Source organism: Diadema antillarum, unplaced genomic scaffold (assembly GCF_040938485.1).
Source record: "Diadema antillarum isolate AM-2024a unplaced genomic scaffold, OU_Dant_1.0 scf00000091, whole genome shotgun sequence".
Lineage (NCBI taxonomy): Eukaryota > Metazoa > Echinodermata > Echinoidea > Diadematoida > Diadematidae > Diadema > Diadema antillarum.
In genome coordinates this window covers 214,873-233,446 of record NW_027270980.1, presented here as the reverse complement: position 1 = coordinate 233,446, position 18,574 = coordinate 214,873, and positions in this window count along the sequence as shown.

The window sequence follows — 18,574 nt, the reverse complement described above, 5'->3', positions numbered from 1 at the left end:
CCCCACCCCACGGGCAACATGTTTATCGCGCACATGTAAAAAAGGTTCCCGCGCTAAGCAAGCATTCGCGCACTCAGTACGAGACGCCCATTGGCTAAAACGACCATGCGTCAGTTTTTCATTCCGCGCGCGGAAGGGGGTTTGCAGTTTGAAGTTTGAAGTTTGATTTATTACTCAACGACCCTCATGGGGTATGGGAGTACAATGTCAATTGAAAATACACAAAATAGAAAAATTTCAAATAAGAATTAACATATGTACATGTATAATGCAAATATATACAAGATATCAACATACTTTTCAAATATAATTTGCATAAAAGTATGTTATAAATAATGTACTATACAAATGTAAATCTATCACATGAATTACGAACGATGCAGGCACTGCCTGATGCAAATAATCATGCAAAGGGTATAGTCCAGGCTAGGCTCCATAGAAAGTGCACCTAACCTTGTTTTTTTATATATACAATATTTTTTGATGGTTTCTTGTCAATTCGAGGGTGCTGATTCCAAATCCGATTGATGCCACTCGCGTAACCTTGAGCATTTTCGGCAAAACGCAAAAATACAAAATGGCCGCCAGATATGCTAATTTGACCATGATAATCCCAGTTATGTCAATTTTATGAAAAATTATTCCATCAAAGTTTTTTAAATTTTTGTTCCTTGAGTAATTCTACTTGCACATGCAAGAAATTTTTCATTTGAAGAGCTACATTTAGTATTTTAAGCTTATTTTCAATTCAAAATGGCCGCCACTCCTATACTCATGTATATGAATGGCAAAAAATATGCATAGAAATAGAAGACGAATTTTGCATGTGCAATGCAAATCTGATGAGTGCCACTAGCAAAACAAGCAAACAAACAAGCAAACAAACAGAAAGTTTATTGTTTTTACGCTTATTATATTCTTCTTAATACAAAACTTCAAAATGGATGCCACTCATACCCCTGCACAATATGAACGGCAGAGCGTGTGAAATAAACAAATTTTCTTTTTTTTTTCTGCCTCATTCTGAAAGCAGTGTTATAACAACTTCACACTGCTTGTCTTTAATCTTCAGCATTTGCAGATTCAGGATTGCTCTCGGTAACCAGACCAGCTGTGTAAGGACTCTGAATGATGGCCTCCTAATGGTGGCTGTAAACTAACTCCACTAGAGGTCTTTTTAACATGTGGTGACATTACATTCACTTCACGTATAGGAAGTTTGCAGATGATCTTGCCTTTACGTCTCATAGAAAGTCCTTGGATGACATGAGCCGAGTACTGACCCATCTGAAGACAATAGTGGAGTACTTCATCTTCTGGAGACTTTGCCCCAACCTTTACTAGATTATCATCAGACCCATGTCTTCCATCTTAGTAACCATCTTGCCAACGCTATGTTCAAGGTAGAGCCCTCTGTGGCAAGCCTTCCAAGTATAGGCTAAGGAAGTCCACCCTCCTTCCACTGGCACTCGATCACTCTCCCTCACACTGGAAGGAAAGGATGGCAAGTGTCACCAGTGCCGTCAACGCATACCCTGACCTTCCAAACACGATAGCATTGGGGGGGGGGGGCATTTCATGAAGCGTTTTGCCTGACAAATTTGCTCTCAGCCAATCAGATGCAAGGAATTTAATAGCTTATAACAGTTTGTCAAAAAGAAAAGATCTGACAAAACACTTCATGAAATGCCCCCTTGAACAACCTGCCATCAATGCGCCTAAAATCCCACAAGCCTAGATTTCCCTACTGTAACTTGAAAGCTTTGACCCCAAAACAGGTTGGTGCAGATGCTGGTCTGATGTCATCTCTGATACCACCCAAGTTACCTACAACACTGTCTCTGGCCTGGCAACAAAGCCATCTGGTCTTCAACGGGTGGTGATCAAGCAAGTCTTCATGTCTTCATCCTGTTTCTATGGCAAATAATCGCCCTCTGACCCCTGAGGAAGTGCTGAACATCACCAGATGTGATTGCAATTAAAACAATTGCAGGACTAATATGCATAGCCTGAGAATTCTGCAAATTTGGGGCTGATGTCGCCTGCTGCTAAACATACAATTAAAGGGTTCTTTAAAGACAATAAAAATGACGGTTTTAGTTTTAAGACAAGACTGAATGAGATCATGATGTCAAAGTGTATATTATCAACACCTGGGAACTGTGAGAGAACTGAATGGAAGGACAAGTTCACCTTCCTAGACATGTGGGTTGAGTGAATGCAGCAATATTAGTAGAACATAATCAGTGAGAGTTTGAGCAAAATCGGACAATCCGTTAAAAAGTTATGAATTTTAGAAGTTTCTGCTCAGTCACGGCTGGATGAAAAGACTACTATAGCTTGTGATGTCACATGAGTACAACGATTTAAAGAAAGAATAAAGAACATTCAACATATTTCCATTTTTCTCCCATAACAAAAGAACACTCGACTTCTCTCTTTCAGAAGGCAGGGGGAATAATATTACCCTTAACATACGTCAGTAGCAAGTCGAAGAAATATGCACTTTATTCAAAAAGTAAAGTTTTGTGAAATTCTCTTTTTATTTTCATACACTGTAGTAGTCTTCTCTTCCAGCAGTGACTGCGCAGATACTTAAAATATTCGTAACTTTTGAACGGATAGGTCAATTTTCCTCGAACTTTCACTGATTGTGTTCTACTAATATTGCTGCATTCCCTCAATCCTTATGTATATAAAGATGGACTTGTCCTTGAAAAAGGTATCTCACATTGCTCCTTGGTTGATGTTTAATGAACAGTTTGTACGGTATTGCATTAGGACAGTTTCGTTTATGCCTTCAACAGTTTTTGTTGTTGTTTTAATTCAAGAAGAAAATCAGGTTTGCTCGATAATATCAAGGCGGCACTTCTAAATTAAATCATGTCAAAGTGATGGAGGTTATGATCCATTTAGAACTCGCCTCAGGACTGCTCCCTCCTCCCCCCCCCCCCAACTCATTGATGGAAAAAAATCTACAATGTAAAGGGTTTTTAGTTGTGTTTTTGTCTGCAACCATGTATCTCTGCACTTACTGTATATGATTTTTTTGTACTTTGTTAATATGGTTTTAGGGGAATGCATATTACAAGCTTTGCTTTCTAGCTTCCCCTCCATTTTCAACATTATTTGATAAATACCATGTATCTAGGCTCCTTAATATATTGTGTTAGTATTATATTTTTTATATTCAACCTGCATGTAGAATATGATGGGATACCAGTGGCGTATCTAGGGAAAACGGCGCCCGGGGCAAGCGCGAAAATTGCGTCCCTAATTTCTGAAAAAGACTAGTGTTCAACCCCAACCCGAGCCCGGTAGGGACTTTAAGCAAAGTCCGCATGATATGCTTTTCAAACCCTTAAAAGGTGTCTTTTGAAAGTGATTTAAATGTAATGAATTTTGATAAATTCTGGCGAGCGAGCGCAGCGAGCGAGCCGAAAATTTTTGTATTTCAGCTGACAAAACATGGAATTCTTGTCATTTTTGCTTATCAAATCTTACAATTCTAATCAAGATAGTGACGGCCTTATAGATAACGATTTATCTATACCAAGAAACTGAGTACTTTAAAAAATATTCTAAATCAGGGGGGCATTTCATGAAGCATTTTGTCCGACAACTTGTCGGACAAAATTTGCTCTCAGCTAATCAGAAGCAAGGATTTCAGTAGCTTTTAACAGTTTGTCAGACGAGATATCTGACAAATTGCTTCATGAAATGCCTCCCATGTACGCGCGAGTGAGCCGAAATTTGTATATTTTCCGCGTCATCATGACGTTTTGTTCTTATCTCCTTTTTGTTTTGATAAATTTTGGCGAGCGAGCGCAGCGAGCGAGCCGAAAATTTTTGTACTTCAGCTTACAAAACATGGAACTCTTGTCATTTTTTGCTTATCAAATCTTACAATTCTAATCAAGATATAGTGACGGCCTTATAGATAACGATTTTTACCAACAAACTGAAGGTTTGAAAAAATAATCTAAATTAGTACGAGTGAGTGAGCAGAACTAAATTTGTATATTTCCGCGTCATCATGACGTTTTGTTCTTATCTCCTTTTTGGTTTGATAAATTTTGGCGAGCGAGCGCAGCGAGCGAGCCGAAAATGTTTGTATTTCAGCTTACAAAACATGGAACTCTTGTCATTTTTTGCTTATCAAATCTTACAATTCTAATCAAGATATAGTGACGGCCTTATAGATAACGATTTTTACTGACAAACTGAGGACTTGAAGAAATACTCTAAATTAGTACGAGCGATTGAGCCGAAATTTGTATATTTCCACGTCATCATTACGTTTTGTTCTTATCTTGTTTGATTTTTTTTGGCGCCCCCCCCCCGTATTTTCGAAACCGTTGGCGCCTTCTTTTGATCCAATTGGCGATCGCTTCAGAACGAAAGAAATTGCACCCGCTGCTCCGTGAAACATTTTGCCTGTTAAACATAAAATGACATGTGTGAACACAATAGACATTGTCATTTTGTCCGCGCCATCATCACATTTTGTTCTCACCTTCTTCTTCTATATAAAATTTAGAGAGCGAGCGCAGCGAGCGAGCCGAAAATTGTTGTATTTCAGCTTACATAACATGGAATTCTTGTGTGAAAACAATAAACATTGTCATTTTGTCCGAGTCATCATTATGTTTTGTTTTTATCTTTTTTTATTTGGTTTTCTGCCCCCCCACCATTCTTCCCCCCCCCCACTACTTCCGGTGACTTGTTTCTTCTTCTTCTACTACTTCTTCTTTTTCCTTTTTCTTTTTTCTTTCTTCTTCTTTTTTTTTTTTGCGCCCCCAAGGAGTGGCGCCCGGGGCACGTGCCCCCCTTGCCCCCCCCCTAGATACGCCACTGTATATTGATTCCTTGCAAGACGTTTAGTGAACTTATATTGTGAGACTTTTGTTGAGACAAAATGAAATATATAAGAAATTGTGTTCAACATCGTAAGGTTTATGAATATTAAATGCTCATATTAATTATGTAGGCCCCTATATATTGTAAGTGACACCCAACATATTGCACATGCAACACTTTATGATAGCGTAGGCACGGGACTGGAAATACAGTAAATTACTTCTATATTTCCATGCATATGTTTTGCCATTCATATAGTACACATAGGAATGGCGACCATTTTGAATTAAAAAAAAGAGCTTTGAATGCTAAATGAACCTATATGAAATGAAAATTCGATTGCAAATGCAGATGGAGTAACTCTAGGAACAGAAATGTACAAAGTTTGGTGGAATAATTGGTCATATAATGCACATTATTGTGTTTATCACGGCCGAATTAGCATATCTGGCGGCCATTTTGGATTTTTGCATTTTGCCGAAAATGCTCATGGTTACGCGAGTGGCATCAATCGGATTTGGAATCAGCACCCTCGAATTGACAAGAAACCATCAAAAAACATTGTATATATCAAAAACAAGGTTGGGTGCCTTCTAGCCTGGACTAGTATATAAAATAAACTAAATCAAACGAAATAATAAAGTGCAGTAACTAACTAAAAGAGGACATTATTACCTTACAAAACCTCGAAATGTTTGACAAAGTCTTTTTCTAGTGAAATTGAACAATTGATCATATTTAAATGTGTTAGGATACTTCCTATAATATTTTTCGAGAAATCTTTTACGTTCTGTCGTAAAGAAGGGACATACAAACAAATAATGAAATTCATCACCAATATCATTTTGAGAACAATAAGTACACAAACGTTCAATTCTTGGAATGTCTTTGTAACGCCCAGACACTATTGGAAGCTTATGATTAAGGCAACGAAAACGTGTTAAAGATTTCCTATCATTTTCATTACGACGAATCGGATACTTTTCAAAGCATAATTGCTGCTTAAAAATTCTATAAACAGTGCATTGATTGTTTAACTCAACATCACTGTGCCACTCCTGTTGACTCATATCTTTAATTTTTGTATTTATTATTCTTTTGAATGAAGATAAAGATAGATTACTTGCTTGACTCTTCCACACGTCAGAAAGGCCTAAGCTATCAAGAGTATTCTTTACTTTGAAAATCCAACCCATCTGATTTTTCCCCTTCAAAAAGGAGAAAAATTCAAAGCTGGTGGGGGAGAGAGGAGGGCGGGTCGGCTAAGACACCGCGTTAATGGCGCCGCCCATGCCAAAAATACACATAGCGCGTCACAGAATCGGTCTATATAGTTCTGTGAACTGCGTGCGCTATAATACAGATACAGCTACAGACCTTGCTTGTCTTTTTTTTTTAGCGCGCGCGCCTGATCATCGGACCGGACCGACCGGGCGCGCATGCACGATCGACGAGCTCGCGAGGCGCGGCGGGGCAGCAACACTCTGATCTCTCTAACTTGCTAGCTAGCTGTATCAATGGAATGGTGGCTGATAATGCAGAGCCTAACAACAATGTTAGAGGTGTACAGTAAGCAACTTTTATAGACGTTCCTTTTAAAAAAAGGAACTATCATTTCTACAGGTACGCCCGGTACCAACAATACAACACACAAGAGTCACTACCCGCCAAAACTGCAGCAATGGAATTTCAACTTGAAGGTCTTGAACGCGAGAGTCACGGACACGGGCAGCGTGAAACTCGTCAAGAAGGCAAGAATCCTTTTAAATTTTGTGTCTTCTATTAGACCTTCATCATTAAGTCCTAGATACTATAGGCTCTATAGAAGCATTTGAATAATCACAGGAATCTCGAGTTGTACATCTAGATTCTATAGATTCTAATTTCTCTGACTGATGTGATGGAGATCTATAACTAGGACTCCGTGCGCCTAGGCCTACTCACTATAAACGACATGAACGTTAGCCCGACCAGCCGGCCCTAGACGTCGTGCGTGCGTGTAGACCCTATTGGCAGTATTGCAGTACTCGTACTGCAATATAGCCCGACCAGACGCTATAATTACGCCGTGCGAACGACGTACCTACGTACAGCGAGTGGGCCGGCTGTGTATAGTTAACTGCAATACATTGTACTGCCAATACGTACAGTATACTTGGGTGACCCGCACCTCGTCATAGTTAATGTTTGCCCATAATTGAATCACATTTCGCCACTGAAATTCTTTGAAATCCAACTCACATACAGGAAAAATGCTGAAAATTCCAATGGAATCACAAGTTCACTGATCGATACTGAAAATTTGCAGCTATCGTCGTCAAAGGTGAACGATGCGAAAAAGTTGCGCGCTAAGGAAGGGGCCCGCAACTCGTCACCCGCTCTCCCATAGACTTAGCACGTAAAAGACGTGTGCGGTGACCGTGATGTTCCCATAGACATACACGTAAAAGATGCGTGCGGGTGACATATAACACGTATTCCTATAGAAAGTCTAGCCCTATTAAAATTTCAGATTTTCGCGAAAAACTGTTCGGTTTTCACCACAATTTGCTTGGTTGTGGTAGTCCTGCCAAGTTTCAAGCGTACAGAACACAGTCCCGGGCATACATTTTTGTTCAGTGCGCTCAAAACGATTTTAAGCGGGGTGACGGTATTCGGGCCCCTGACGAGGTGCGGGCACCTGGCTTATACATGTACGTACGTGCTGGGGTCGCCGATGGGGTTCATTGGTCATATACTGTACGATATGCCACTATTTAGGATTCATGATACGGAAGATGTCAACGGTCGGGTCAAGACCTAACAATAGATGTATAATTTAAAGGAGTAGTACTAGTAGAAATTCTAGATCCCCTTTTTCTTGAGTTTTTAAAGCTAGGTATATAGGCCGCTACCTACCTAGACTCTGTCTAAAGACAAGTTACTTAGATCTAGATCGTAGTCAACGTAGATGAAGATCTAACGTTTAATAAGTGTAGACTAACTAGAGTAGACGGGCCTAGACCTAACGTTAGACCATTTTCTATTTAACGCAACGGTTAGTCTTTAACGTTAGATAGGCCTATAGATAAGTAACATTAGAAATATCTAGGCCTATAAACTTGCTAGACACTTTTTAGATTATCTAACGTTAGCGGGCTTACAAACTAGTAACACTACAGGTTCGCTAGATTTCTACTAGAAACTAGTAACACTACAGGTTCGCTAGATTTCTACTAGAACCCTATTAAATTTCTAGATGGACTTAATGCCCATGGTAGAACCTGTATTTCTCTAAAAAACGTACATAGGGGCCCTAACCGGTTATGTCTAACTTTACTAGAAAACTCTACAACTATTACCTCTACACAGGTCAGCCTAGGACTCTAACGTTAGACCCTAGAGTCTAGACCACTAGTTAAATGTTTTTATCATTATTAAGATTTTGATCTCTTATTTTTTACCCCTCTAAGTTAACAGTAGGCGTAGAAAGCCTAACACAGTTAGTTCTAACTAGAAATTAGTTCTAAAGGTAGGCCTAGATCTAGGCCTATCTAACGTGTTTACTGTTAGGTAAAGTCAACAAAAGCATACAAGGTCTAGCCATGAGAAGGCAGGTTGCCTACACAGTGGTAGTGTTAGATAACATTAGCAGGGCTGCACACTGGCGCCGGTCCGACGGTCAAAGACCGGTAAAAGTCACTGTCGGACCGGTAACTTTTCAGGAAATCCACAAGTTACCGGTCCGACATGACCAGTAAAAAAAAAGCATTGGTGGGGTCAGTAGAAAGAAAAAGAGCAGCCCCGATCAGGAAGAAACAGAATGCAAGATATCGCACTGTTCAACAAGTTTTACGCAAGTTTTCGTTTATGTCTACCGGTGCAATTTGTACAGTAAACATTATATTAGTTTTGAGCACTAGCAGTCGACCAGTTATTCGCGCTCGCTTGCGCATTTGGCGCTGCTCACGCACTGCCATGCAATGCAATACATGCAAAGCAAACGATGCAAAGCATGTACAGTGTAACTGCTTTTCGTTTGCTTGCGATCGGCGGTCATGCCAGACAAGAAGCATTGATAGAAGCGCACGTATTTCTGGGTCATTTTACTCATGATTTTTTAACGCAAGATCAATCCGATCCCGGCTTCGCAGCAGCGTGGCAGTTATGTTAGAACTAATTTACTTGTGTTGATTTTTAGAAAAAGTAAAAAGACATTCAATATTCAGCGATACAGTAAATGGATCTGATTGCGTTTATTTTCGTTTTACACAGTCATTTCACAGATGAATATTTTCATTCGTTCAGAATGGTCTCATAATGAAGAAAGGCGCAAAGAGGATCACGAAATCGGCCCTTCCGTGTACGTTTTAAGAACGCATGCACAAAATGTGAAGAGATAATACTAGGGAGAAAAAAAAATCATGAAATCATCGCAGTCCCGCTTACATATTTGAGGTAGGAATCGTCCCAAAAAGGATTATGAATTTGACCGGCCGCGTCGTATCTTTCAAAAGCTTATGTACGAAATGCGAAGAGATTATAGAGGAGAAAAAAAAATAAATAAAGGACACATTTGGTGAGTGCATCATAAAAGATAACAGCCGAATAACAATTCATGAAATCAACGCAATCCCGTTGAAATTGGAGGAAATAATAGGCGCAAAAAGGATCTTGAATTCAGTCCTGCATGCCGTGTTGGTTATCAAAAACACATGCACAAATGCGACAAGATTATCGGGAGAAAAATAAAAAAACACATTTTTACCCTTCTGGTGCGTGCATTACAAAAGATTAAATCTGAAGTAATTCATGAAATCGCCACCATCCCGCTGATATTTGAGGTAGAAAAAGGCGCAAAAAGGATCGTGAGTTTGGCCGTGTCGTATACCTTCTAAGAACACATGTACGAAATGGGAAAAGATTAGCGGGAGAAAAATAAAGGACACATTTTCACCCCTTTTGGCGCTTGCATCATATAGGTTACAGCCGAATAGTAATTCATGAATTTTTCGCAATCCCGTTGGAATTTGAGTAAACAATAATAAGCGCAAAAAGAATCTCAAATTCCGCCCTGCATGCAGTGTATAATTTTGCAAACGCATCCACAAATGCGAAGAAATTATCGGGAGAAAAATAAAGAACGCATTTTCAACCCTTCTGGTGCATGTATCACAAAAGATTACAGCCGAAATAATTAATGACATATCGCAATCCCGCTGATATTTGATGTAGAAATAGGCGCTAAAAGGATCGTGAATTCTGCCGTGACGTATAGGCATGTACGCAATGCGAAGTGATTATTGAGTGAAAAATACAGGACACATTTTCAACCCCTTTTGGCCCGTGCATCATAAAGATTACAGACGAATAATAATTCATAAAATCATCGCAATCCCGTTGAAGTTTGAGGAAACGATAGGCGCAAAAGAATCATGATTTTTGGCCGTGTCGTGTATCTTTTAAGAACGCATCTACGAAATGCGAAGAGTTTATCGGGGAAAAATAAAGGACACATTTTCAACCCCTTTTGGCGCGTGTATCATAAAAGATTACATCCGAAGTCATACATGAAATCATCGCAATCCCGCTCATATTTGAGGTAGAAATAGGCGCAAAAAGGATCGTGAATTCGGCCGTGTCGTATACCTTTAAAGAACGCATGTACGGAATGCGAAGAGATTATGGGGAGAAAAATAAAGAACGCATTTTCAACCAGTATAGCTGGTGCGTGCATCACAAAAGATTACATCCGAAGTAATTCATGAAATCGCCTCAATTCGGCTGATATTTGATGTAGAAATAGGCGCTAAAAGGATCGTGAATTTGGCCGTGTCGTATTCGCATGTACCAAATGCGAAGAGATTATTGGGAGAAAAATACAGGACACATTTTCAACCCCTTTTGGCCCGTGCATCACAAAGATTGCAGCCGAATAATAATTCATAAAATCATCGCAATCCCGTTGAAGTTTGAGGAAACAATAGGCGCAAAAAGAATTATGATTTTTGGCCGTGTCGTATATCTTTTAAGAACGCATTTACGAAATGCGAAGAGTTTATATCGGGGAAAAATAAAGGATACGTTTTCAACCCCTTTTGGCGCGTGTATCACAAAAGATTACAGCCGAAGTAATTCATAAAATCATCGCAATCCCGCTGATATTTGAGGACACATTTTCAACCCCTTTTGGCCCGTGCATCATAAAGATTACAGCCGAATAATAATTCATAAAATCATCGCAATCCCGTTGAAGTTTGAGGAAACAATAGGCGCAAAAAGGATCGTGAATTCGGCCGTGTCGTATACCTTTAAAGAACGCATGTACGGAATGCGAAGAGATTATGGGGAGAAAAATAAAGAACGCATTTTCAACCATTCTAGCCGGTGCGTGCATCACAAAAAGTTACATCCGAAGTAATTTATGAAATCGCCACAATTCCGCTGATATTTGAGGTAGAAATAGGCGTAAAAAGTATCATGAATTCGGCCGTGTGAAACATCTTTTAAGAACGCACGTATGAAATTCGAAGAGTTTATCGGGAAACAATAAAGGACACATTTTCAACCCCTTTTGGCGCTTGCATCATAAAAGATTACAGCCGAAAAGTAATTTATGAAATCGTCACAATCCCGCTGATATTTGAGGTATAAATAGGCGCAAAAAGTATCGTGAATTCAGCCATGTGGTGCATCTTTTAAGAACGCACTTACGAAATTCGAAGAGTTTATCGCGAAAAAATAAAGGACACATTTTCAACCCCTTTTGGCGCGTGCATCAGAAAATATTACAGCCGAAGTAATTTATGAAATCGTCACAATCCCGCTAATATTTGAGGTGGAAATGGGCGCAAAAAGGATTGCGAATTCGGCCCTGCATGTCGTGTACCTTTCAAGAACGCATGCACAAATGTGAATAGATTGTCGGGAGAAAAATAAAGAACCCCTTGTAGCGCGTGCATCAGAAAATATCACAGCTAAAATAATTCATTAAATCGTCGCAATCCAACTGACCACCAAGAGCAGGTTACAAAGCAAGTTCGTGCGCCGATGTTTAGAAAAAGTCACAAACGCATTTGATACAATCTGATTTTGTTCATTACCATTTTACACTGTAATTCACAAACAAACATTCTATTTTCTTCCTTTCTTTTCTTTTTAAATTTCTTGTGCAATAAATAAAGCAAGTTTTCCAAAAAAAATATTAATCTGTAAAATGTACATGGGTGGGGGAGGGGGTACGTCCATAAAAAACAAGAAAATAAGTTTGCAAGTCATTTAATGTTTTTTTTTAGGTTGTCGTTGTTGACCGGTAAATTTTCTGTTCGGACCGGTAAAAAATGGTAAAACGGGGCATTTACCGGTCCGACAGAGACAGGTTGGACCGGCAGAAAAAATGGGTTAGTGTGCAGCCCTGGGGTACGTCCATAAAAAACAAGAAAATAAGTTTGCAAGTCATTTAATGTTTTTTTTTAGGTTGTCGTTGTTGACCGGTAAATTTTCTGTTCGGACCGGTAAAAAATGGTAAAACGGGGCATTTACCGGTCCGACAGAGACAGGTTGGACCGGCAGAAAAAATGGGTTAGTGTGCAGCCCTGACATAAGTTTACTACACAGAAACTGCCTTGAAGTTTGTCTGCATGGGTGAACATGCAAAGCCCCCAATAGTCATTACAAAGTGCCAAAGTCCATGTACACAGAAGTGCTGATTTACATATGGTTACATTAGACTATAACAATAATTTTCTGTGATTGGATGGTATCAGATAACATTTTAACTAACTGGATTTTCTGATTATTTGTCCTTAGTTATTTTCTCCTTGAATTTTTACACGATTGTGTATGGTAGTACAATGTAATGTCTTTTTGTGTTTATGTATGGAATAAAAGCATCTTGAGGTTTGTTTGTTTTTGTTGACTTATTATGTTAAAGTTAGGTATACTCAGGCTTTTAAAAGTTATTTCATCCCAGGTTTTTCCCAATTCCAAAGCTCAATTTAAAAAGAAAAATGAAAAAAGAAGAAATTTGTGTCATGAAGCCTGTCTTGTAAGGGTACTAATTTAACAGGTTGATGTTAGATAAGTGAACATGACCACAAAGTAACCATACCCCTACACAGCAAGAATATTTCCTGCTGTTCACACATGTCGTCAAGTATTTACTTGTCAAATAGATCATTAAGTGAAGTTTTGTCCTCTCTTCCTCATTTTGTAGCCATCAGTACATATTCCCACAGCAGAAAGAGAAGACAGATAATGCATATTCACATAGAAATTAGTGAAGTAGACACGTTGGTACAATTGTTGGTGTCAGCCGACGTGTTGGTTGAACAGGCATGTTGATGTATGCAGACGTGTTGGAGTAAACTACAGTTGGAATTAATTTTTTAAATATAGACAGAGATGTTGATATGACTGTTAACAGACATGTAAATGCAAGTAGAAACGATGGTGTAAGTGTCATGAGCACTTTGAAAGTTGTCTGAAGTTTCATGTAGGTGACACATAAGAGAGATAAAGTGAAACAGAAATGATGCAATAAGATTTTGAGATACTGAAATTAGAAAGATATTCATTGTAATCACCTGTAAGCTTCTATTTTCATTCCCTTACCCCTCGACCTCATTGTGGGTCCTTTAATCATTGAAGGGGTTAATGAGGTGAATTTTCCATGTAAATAATGGATCTTTTTAAATGGGAATACGGTACCTCCCCTCCCTGTGATGAGCTCACCAGTTGTTGTCATTATGTATAGTGTGTCTCACAAAAGATAATCAGGAGTCAATGGAAGAGTGTTCAGTGCATATTGGAACCCAAAATTATCACTGAAGAATGGGATCAGTTTTTACTTTTTTGATGCATTGTATTGCTAAGGCAGAACGCAGACTCAAGACTATGATGTCGTGCAGAGTTCAAGTAGAATGGTAGAATTGATCAATGGGTATTGCATCTTTTCAGTATGCGCAAGTGTGCATTAATGATATGACTCAAAAGAATCAAATGACATTATCATCTCTGTGTCACAATCCTCTTACCAAGGGGGATCACTTTGAATGGAAGAATGATAGAAATTGATTTAACAAGAGAAACAAAGACAGTAAGAATGGGTGCTTTCTATTCAAGTGTAAGTCCTTTTCCATGCATTTGTGTGCATCAAATACTGTGCTTCTCAAACAAGCGGGGCAAAACATTGTAATGTTGCATGAGTCTGTTTAACCCATATATCGCCACTAAATAAGTCCTATAGCTGTCTGTTCTGTTTACATGCTTTGCTGTTGACAAAGTCTTTTCTATAATGCTATTTGTTTTTTGTCAGTAAGTGCTCTTTTCTAGTCAACTCTGATCAATTAGTTATAAATCTCATCTCATCCCATCTTTCTTGTCAAAGATACTGTTTAAACAAAACCTGGAATTCCCATCAGTGAAAGCATTGTGATGTGTGTGACACACTTTTGTTACCTTTAAACAACTCCAAAAATGTCACATTATCTACGAGTATTAGAGTAATTTTTCCTGTTTGCGACCGGGTGCCTATTTGCAGAATGGGCATTTGTGTTCATTGATGGAACAGCTAAAGAGCTTTGAGTGTGCTTAGTCCCACTCTAGAACAAAAGCGAGAGTTACTTGTATGTGTTATGGAAAGTGAGAGTACTTTCATAGCTGATATTAAAAGCAGTTTCATCAATGAATGAAGTTCCCCCTGCTGCAAAAAGGCACCCTGTCAAACACACAGATGATTACTCTATGCATACCCATCACAGTTGTTTTGCCTAGTGAAACATTGTACAGTTCATGCACACCTGTGCTCTCTCCTCATTTGAATACCTTGAAGCTTGATCACTTTTTCATTAAACTAAAGTGCTTCTTTTTATCGGGCTTACATATTTACTCACCATCTACCGAGAACGCGCTTGTTTTTACTTGATATAAGACATGGGAACTTCAAGGTGGGAGTGTTTGAGATGCTACCATAGCTAAGGTTATAATATGGAGGTGCAAAAAAAAGAAGAAAAGAAGACAATTTCATTGCACTGTGCCTTAAACATGAGCAGCAGTTTACGCAAAATGATAATATTGTGGCCATAAAATGGTTCCAATTGTAATACAGTAAAATCATCTGCTTTTGCCTTTTTATGTGATGAGATATGCTAAATGTATTATGTACATATTTGTTACCTCCAGTACTGCTGAATCTTGTACACAATTTTTATGGCCAAAGTTAATGGTATTCATTTGGAGTTAATGTGTATGGATGAGATCAATGAGGAAAAACAGGAGTGACTACATCGTGATGATGTTATGATATTAAGACTCTTTTTGGTGCTGGGTCCTTTATATTCTGTCTATTCCAGTTCATCTGCAAAATCATGAATAAATCTATCATTGCCATGAACACCATCATGTTGGAATGTTACAATGTACTTATTCTTCAACAGAATTAAGTGAGACACGTATGAGACAAAATTGACAATATTTCAAGCATGCACAGCTGGAAAAGGTCTATGACTTAGTATTTTCGAACTTTCAACAATTGTCAAGTATGTGATACAAATGATGCATGGGCAAAACTCTATAAAAACTGAACACTATTCCTAGAAAAGAAACTTGCTGATAATGCAGTATACAATCTAAACGAGTTTGTGTAATTGATGACATTTAATGGTCAAGTGACTACAGTGCACTCCCGTTATAACGAAATGCTCGGGACCGGCAGTTTTCTTTTGTTATAACGAAAACAAGGAACCACGTTTATATATCATATCATGTTTGCTGAATACTCATCATACACTGGAAAGCTATGCGAAATGTGATGGGATAAAATATGTATCACAATAATAAACGCAAGTTCCCCTCAGAAACTGTGCGTGGCACAAGGAGCGAACACACAGTGGTGTGAAGCGTTCACCCATGCAGAGACGCTATAAATGCTTGTTCCGCTATGTATTTTCGAAAGTAATTCGCATTTCGTTATAACGGAGCACATTTCTTTTGTTTTTCTTTGTCTGTGGCGCTCGGAAAAGACTTCGTTATAACGGAAATTTCGCTATAACCGAGTTCGTTATAAGCGAATTTTGTACCATAGACTTTAATGGTGATAATTTTGGGACCAGAAGATTTACTACGTTATAACGAAATTTCGTTATAACCGTGTTCGTTGTAACGGGAGTGCACTGTATAGCCTTGATCCATAGATGCCATGAACATATAAACTTTTTTTTTACACAACAAAGAATAATTCTGATTGTAAAGAACTAATGTCTATCACAAATATGTGAAATATATGCAAATTGAATACTATAAAGAGTTTTTCATCTGGAATAAGAAACAGCATAATGAAATTTCACAAGCCCTAGCAAAAAACCACACTACGCTAAAAATCCTGAGCATATCTGAGACACACAGCGTTATGCTACTGGTTTCATAAAATTATTTGAAAACACACAACCTGTATGAAATTTTGGTCAACTGATGTATAGAAAGAAAGAAAAAAAAATCAAACCAATCTCCATCATAGCATGTCCTCACTGCTTTCCTAACAAAATATGACATTCCGTAGTCGTAAAATAAACCACAAATGACAGTGCTTAATTCAGAATGTTATCAGCATATAGTATACAATGTAAATCAGTTCATCAGGATCTGCAGAAGTTCCACTTTTTCCTTGCAATCATGACAGCCAGATACTGAAGTTACCAATCATTGTGTTGTATACCTGTAGCTTAATTATCAAAATGTGATCTATAAAGCAATTTCCCTTAAATCGTAGTTTTGAATGTGAAATACAATGTACCTGAATATTCATAACATTATAATGTATATATTACTATCTGTTACGATTGCCAATACTGTATTATCAATATTTCACTTGGAATTGCTATTCTTACGGAGGCAAAATAGTAAGACCTTAGATGGTATTCCATAATTAATGAACAGTGCCACTCATTATTTTACCAATGAACCAGCTATATGAAAGAATGTATGATTACAATCCACAAATACACAAGCGCTGTAATCAGCAGCATAGGCTAAAGTTTATATCTTACATGGTTCTATTGTGTTCTCAAAATTATCAATGTACAATAGTCATACCTGCAAGTTAAAAAGAAAGTAAACATTTTGTCCAAAATACTTCAAAGGAGGACCACTAACATTGACCCTAACCTGTAATGGTGACATATGCCTTTTTGAGCCCTGTGGTCTAGAATACCAGCAAACATAAACAAAAAACAATGACTTCACAAAGAATGAGAGATGTGATCTTTTGAATACACTAATAAAAGCTTGCCTTACATATTTGATAACAATTGTTTCTGAGGTGCTTGGATCTTTTCATTTAGCATCTCAACAGCGATAGCAACAGATATTTAATTCATGTGGCATCAAATTTTGGTGGCTGATTAGAGTTGCGACCAACAAACCTTAAACATCATTAAATTTGCTACCATTGGCATTAGATTCATTATGAGAATCCATCAATCAACTTTAACATTATCCATCTCAATGCATGAATCAGTACATAGGAGACTGGGACATAAAGCTGCGGCAGACCTCACTATACACAGCTGCCCGACTATGCACAGAGAATCCATCTGGATCATGTGCATAATCACGGTCATGCTCGTTGGTTTGTGTTGGGAAGAAATAGTCTGATACACCAGAATATGAAGACATCTGTGTGGACGACATTGATTCACTTGACAAAATGTCAGTGGTTGGAAGTGGACAGGCCTGCCCAAATGTGCCCATATTAGTGTTATGGAGGGAAGGCAATGTTGTTGGAAAGAATCCAGTCGATGGTATTCCGCAGCTGGGTAGGCTGAATGAGGAGTAAGTCCCAGCATAGACTGGAGAAGAGAAGGTAGGGGCGGGAAGAGATGGCGGAGTGAAGGTGGCTGCCTTGAGGATCTGACTAGCAGTTTTAGTGACAAAATCAGATACTGGGAGATGATACCTGAGGCTGCAGGATGACTTCCCTTCATTGAATTGATAGGGAAGCTGGATGGTGGGATACTGTGCTGGTGCTCTCTTCGTGGCTGAAGTGGCAGAGGCTGCAGTGTTGCAGGAGGTTGGGAGAGATCTGGCAGATGTTGTACATTCCGCGAGTGGAGAAGCTGAACAATTAGAGGGTGATTCCCATGCAGGATAGATTGAAGTAGCCATCACCGAATCATTCGTGGGATGATTCGTCGTAAAACTACCAAAGTGCTGGCTGGGTGTGGTAGGCGAAGTGTTTTTGAGGAACGCGGATGGTGATGTTGATGTCGTTGTTGCATTGGACGAATATATCGGTAACGTTGATGAGTATGTTAGTGGTGGTGATGCTGATGAAGCTGACAAGACACCACTGGTGGTGAGATATGCGTTGTAATAGTCTCCACTTGCTGTTCTTTTTGTAGTAATGCAACCATAAGTCCCTGTCATGAATCCAGAGCAAGAGTTACTTGATCGATAAGAAGTGGCATAGGGTGACTGACACCACAACTCAGCAGCATCCTCGGCCTGCCTTGGCGATTGCGATTTGGTTGAATCACTTTGGTTCCACGACTGGTATGTGTTTGAATACAAATCACCGCCACCTTTATCGAAGGAGTGAAAACACAGAAGTAAGTGAAATGCAAATATACATGAAATATTTTCTTTATTTTACTTTTAAAAACACACAATTAAAACTCATACTGGAATTAATGTTGTCTTTTCATCAGAATGCGCATTTGTGCATTGCCAGGATTCTGAC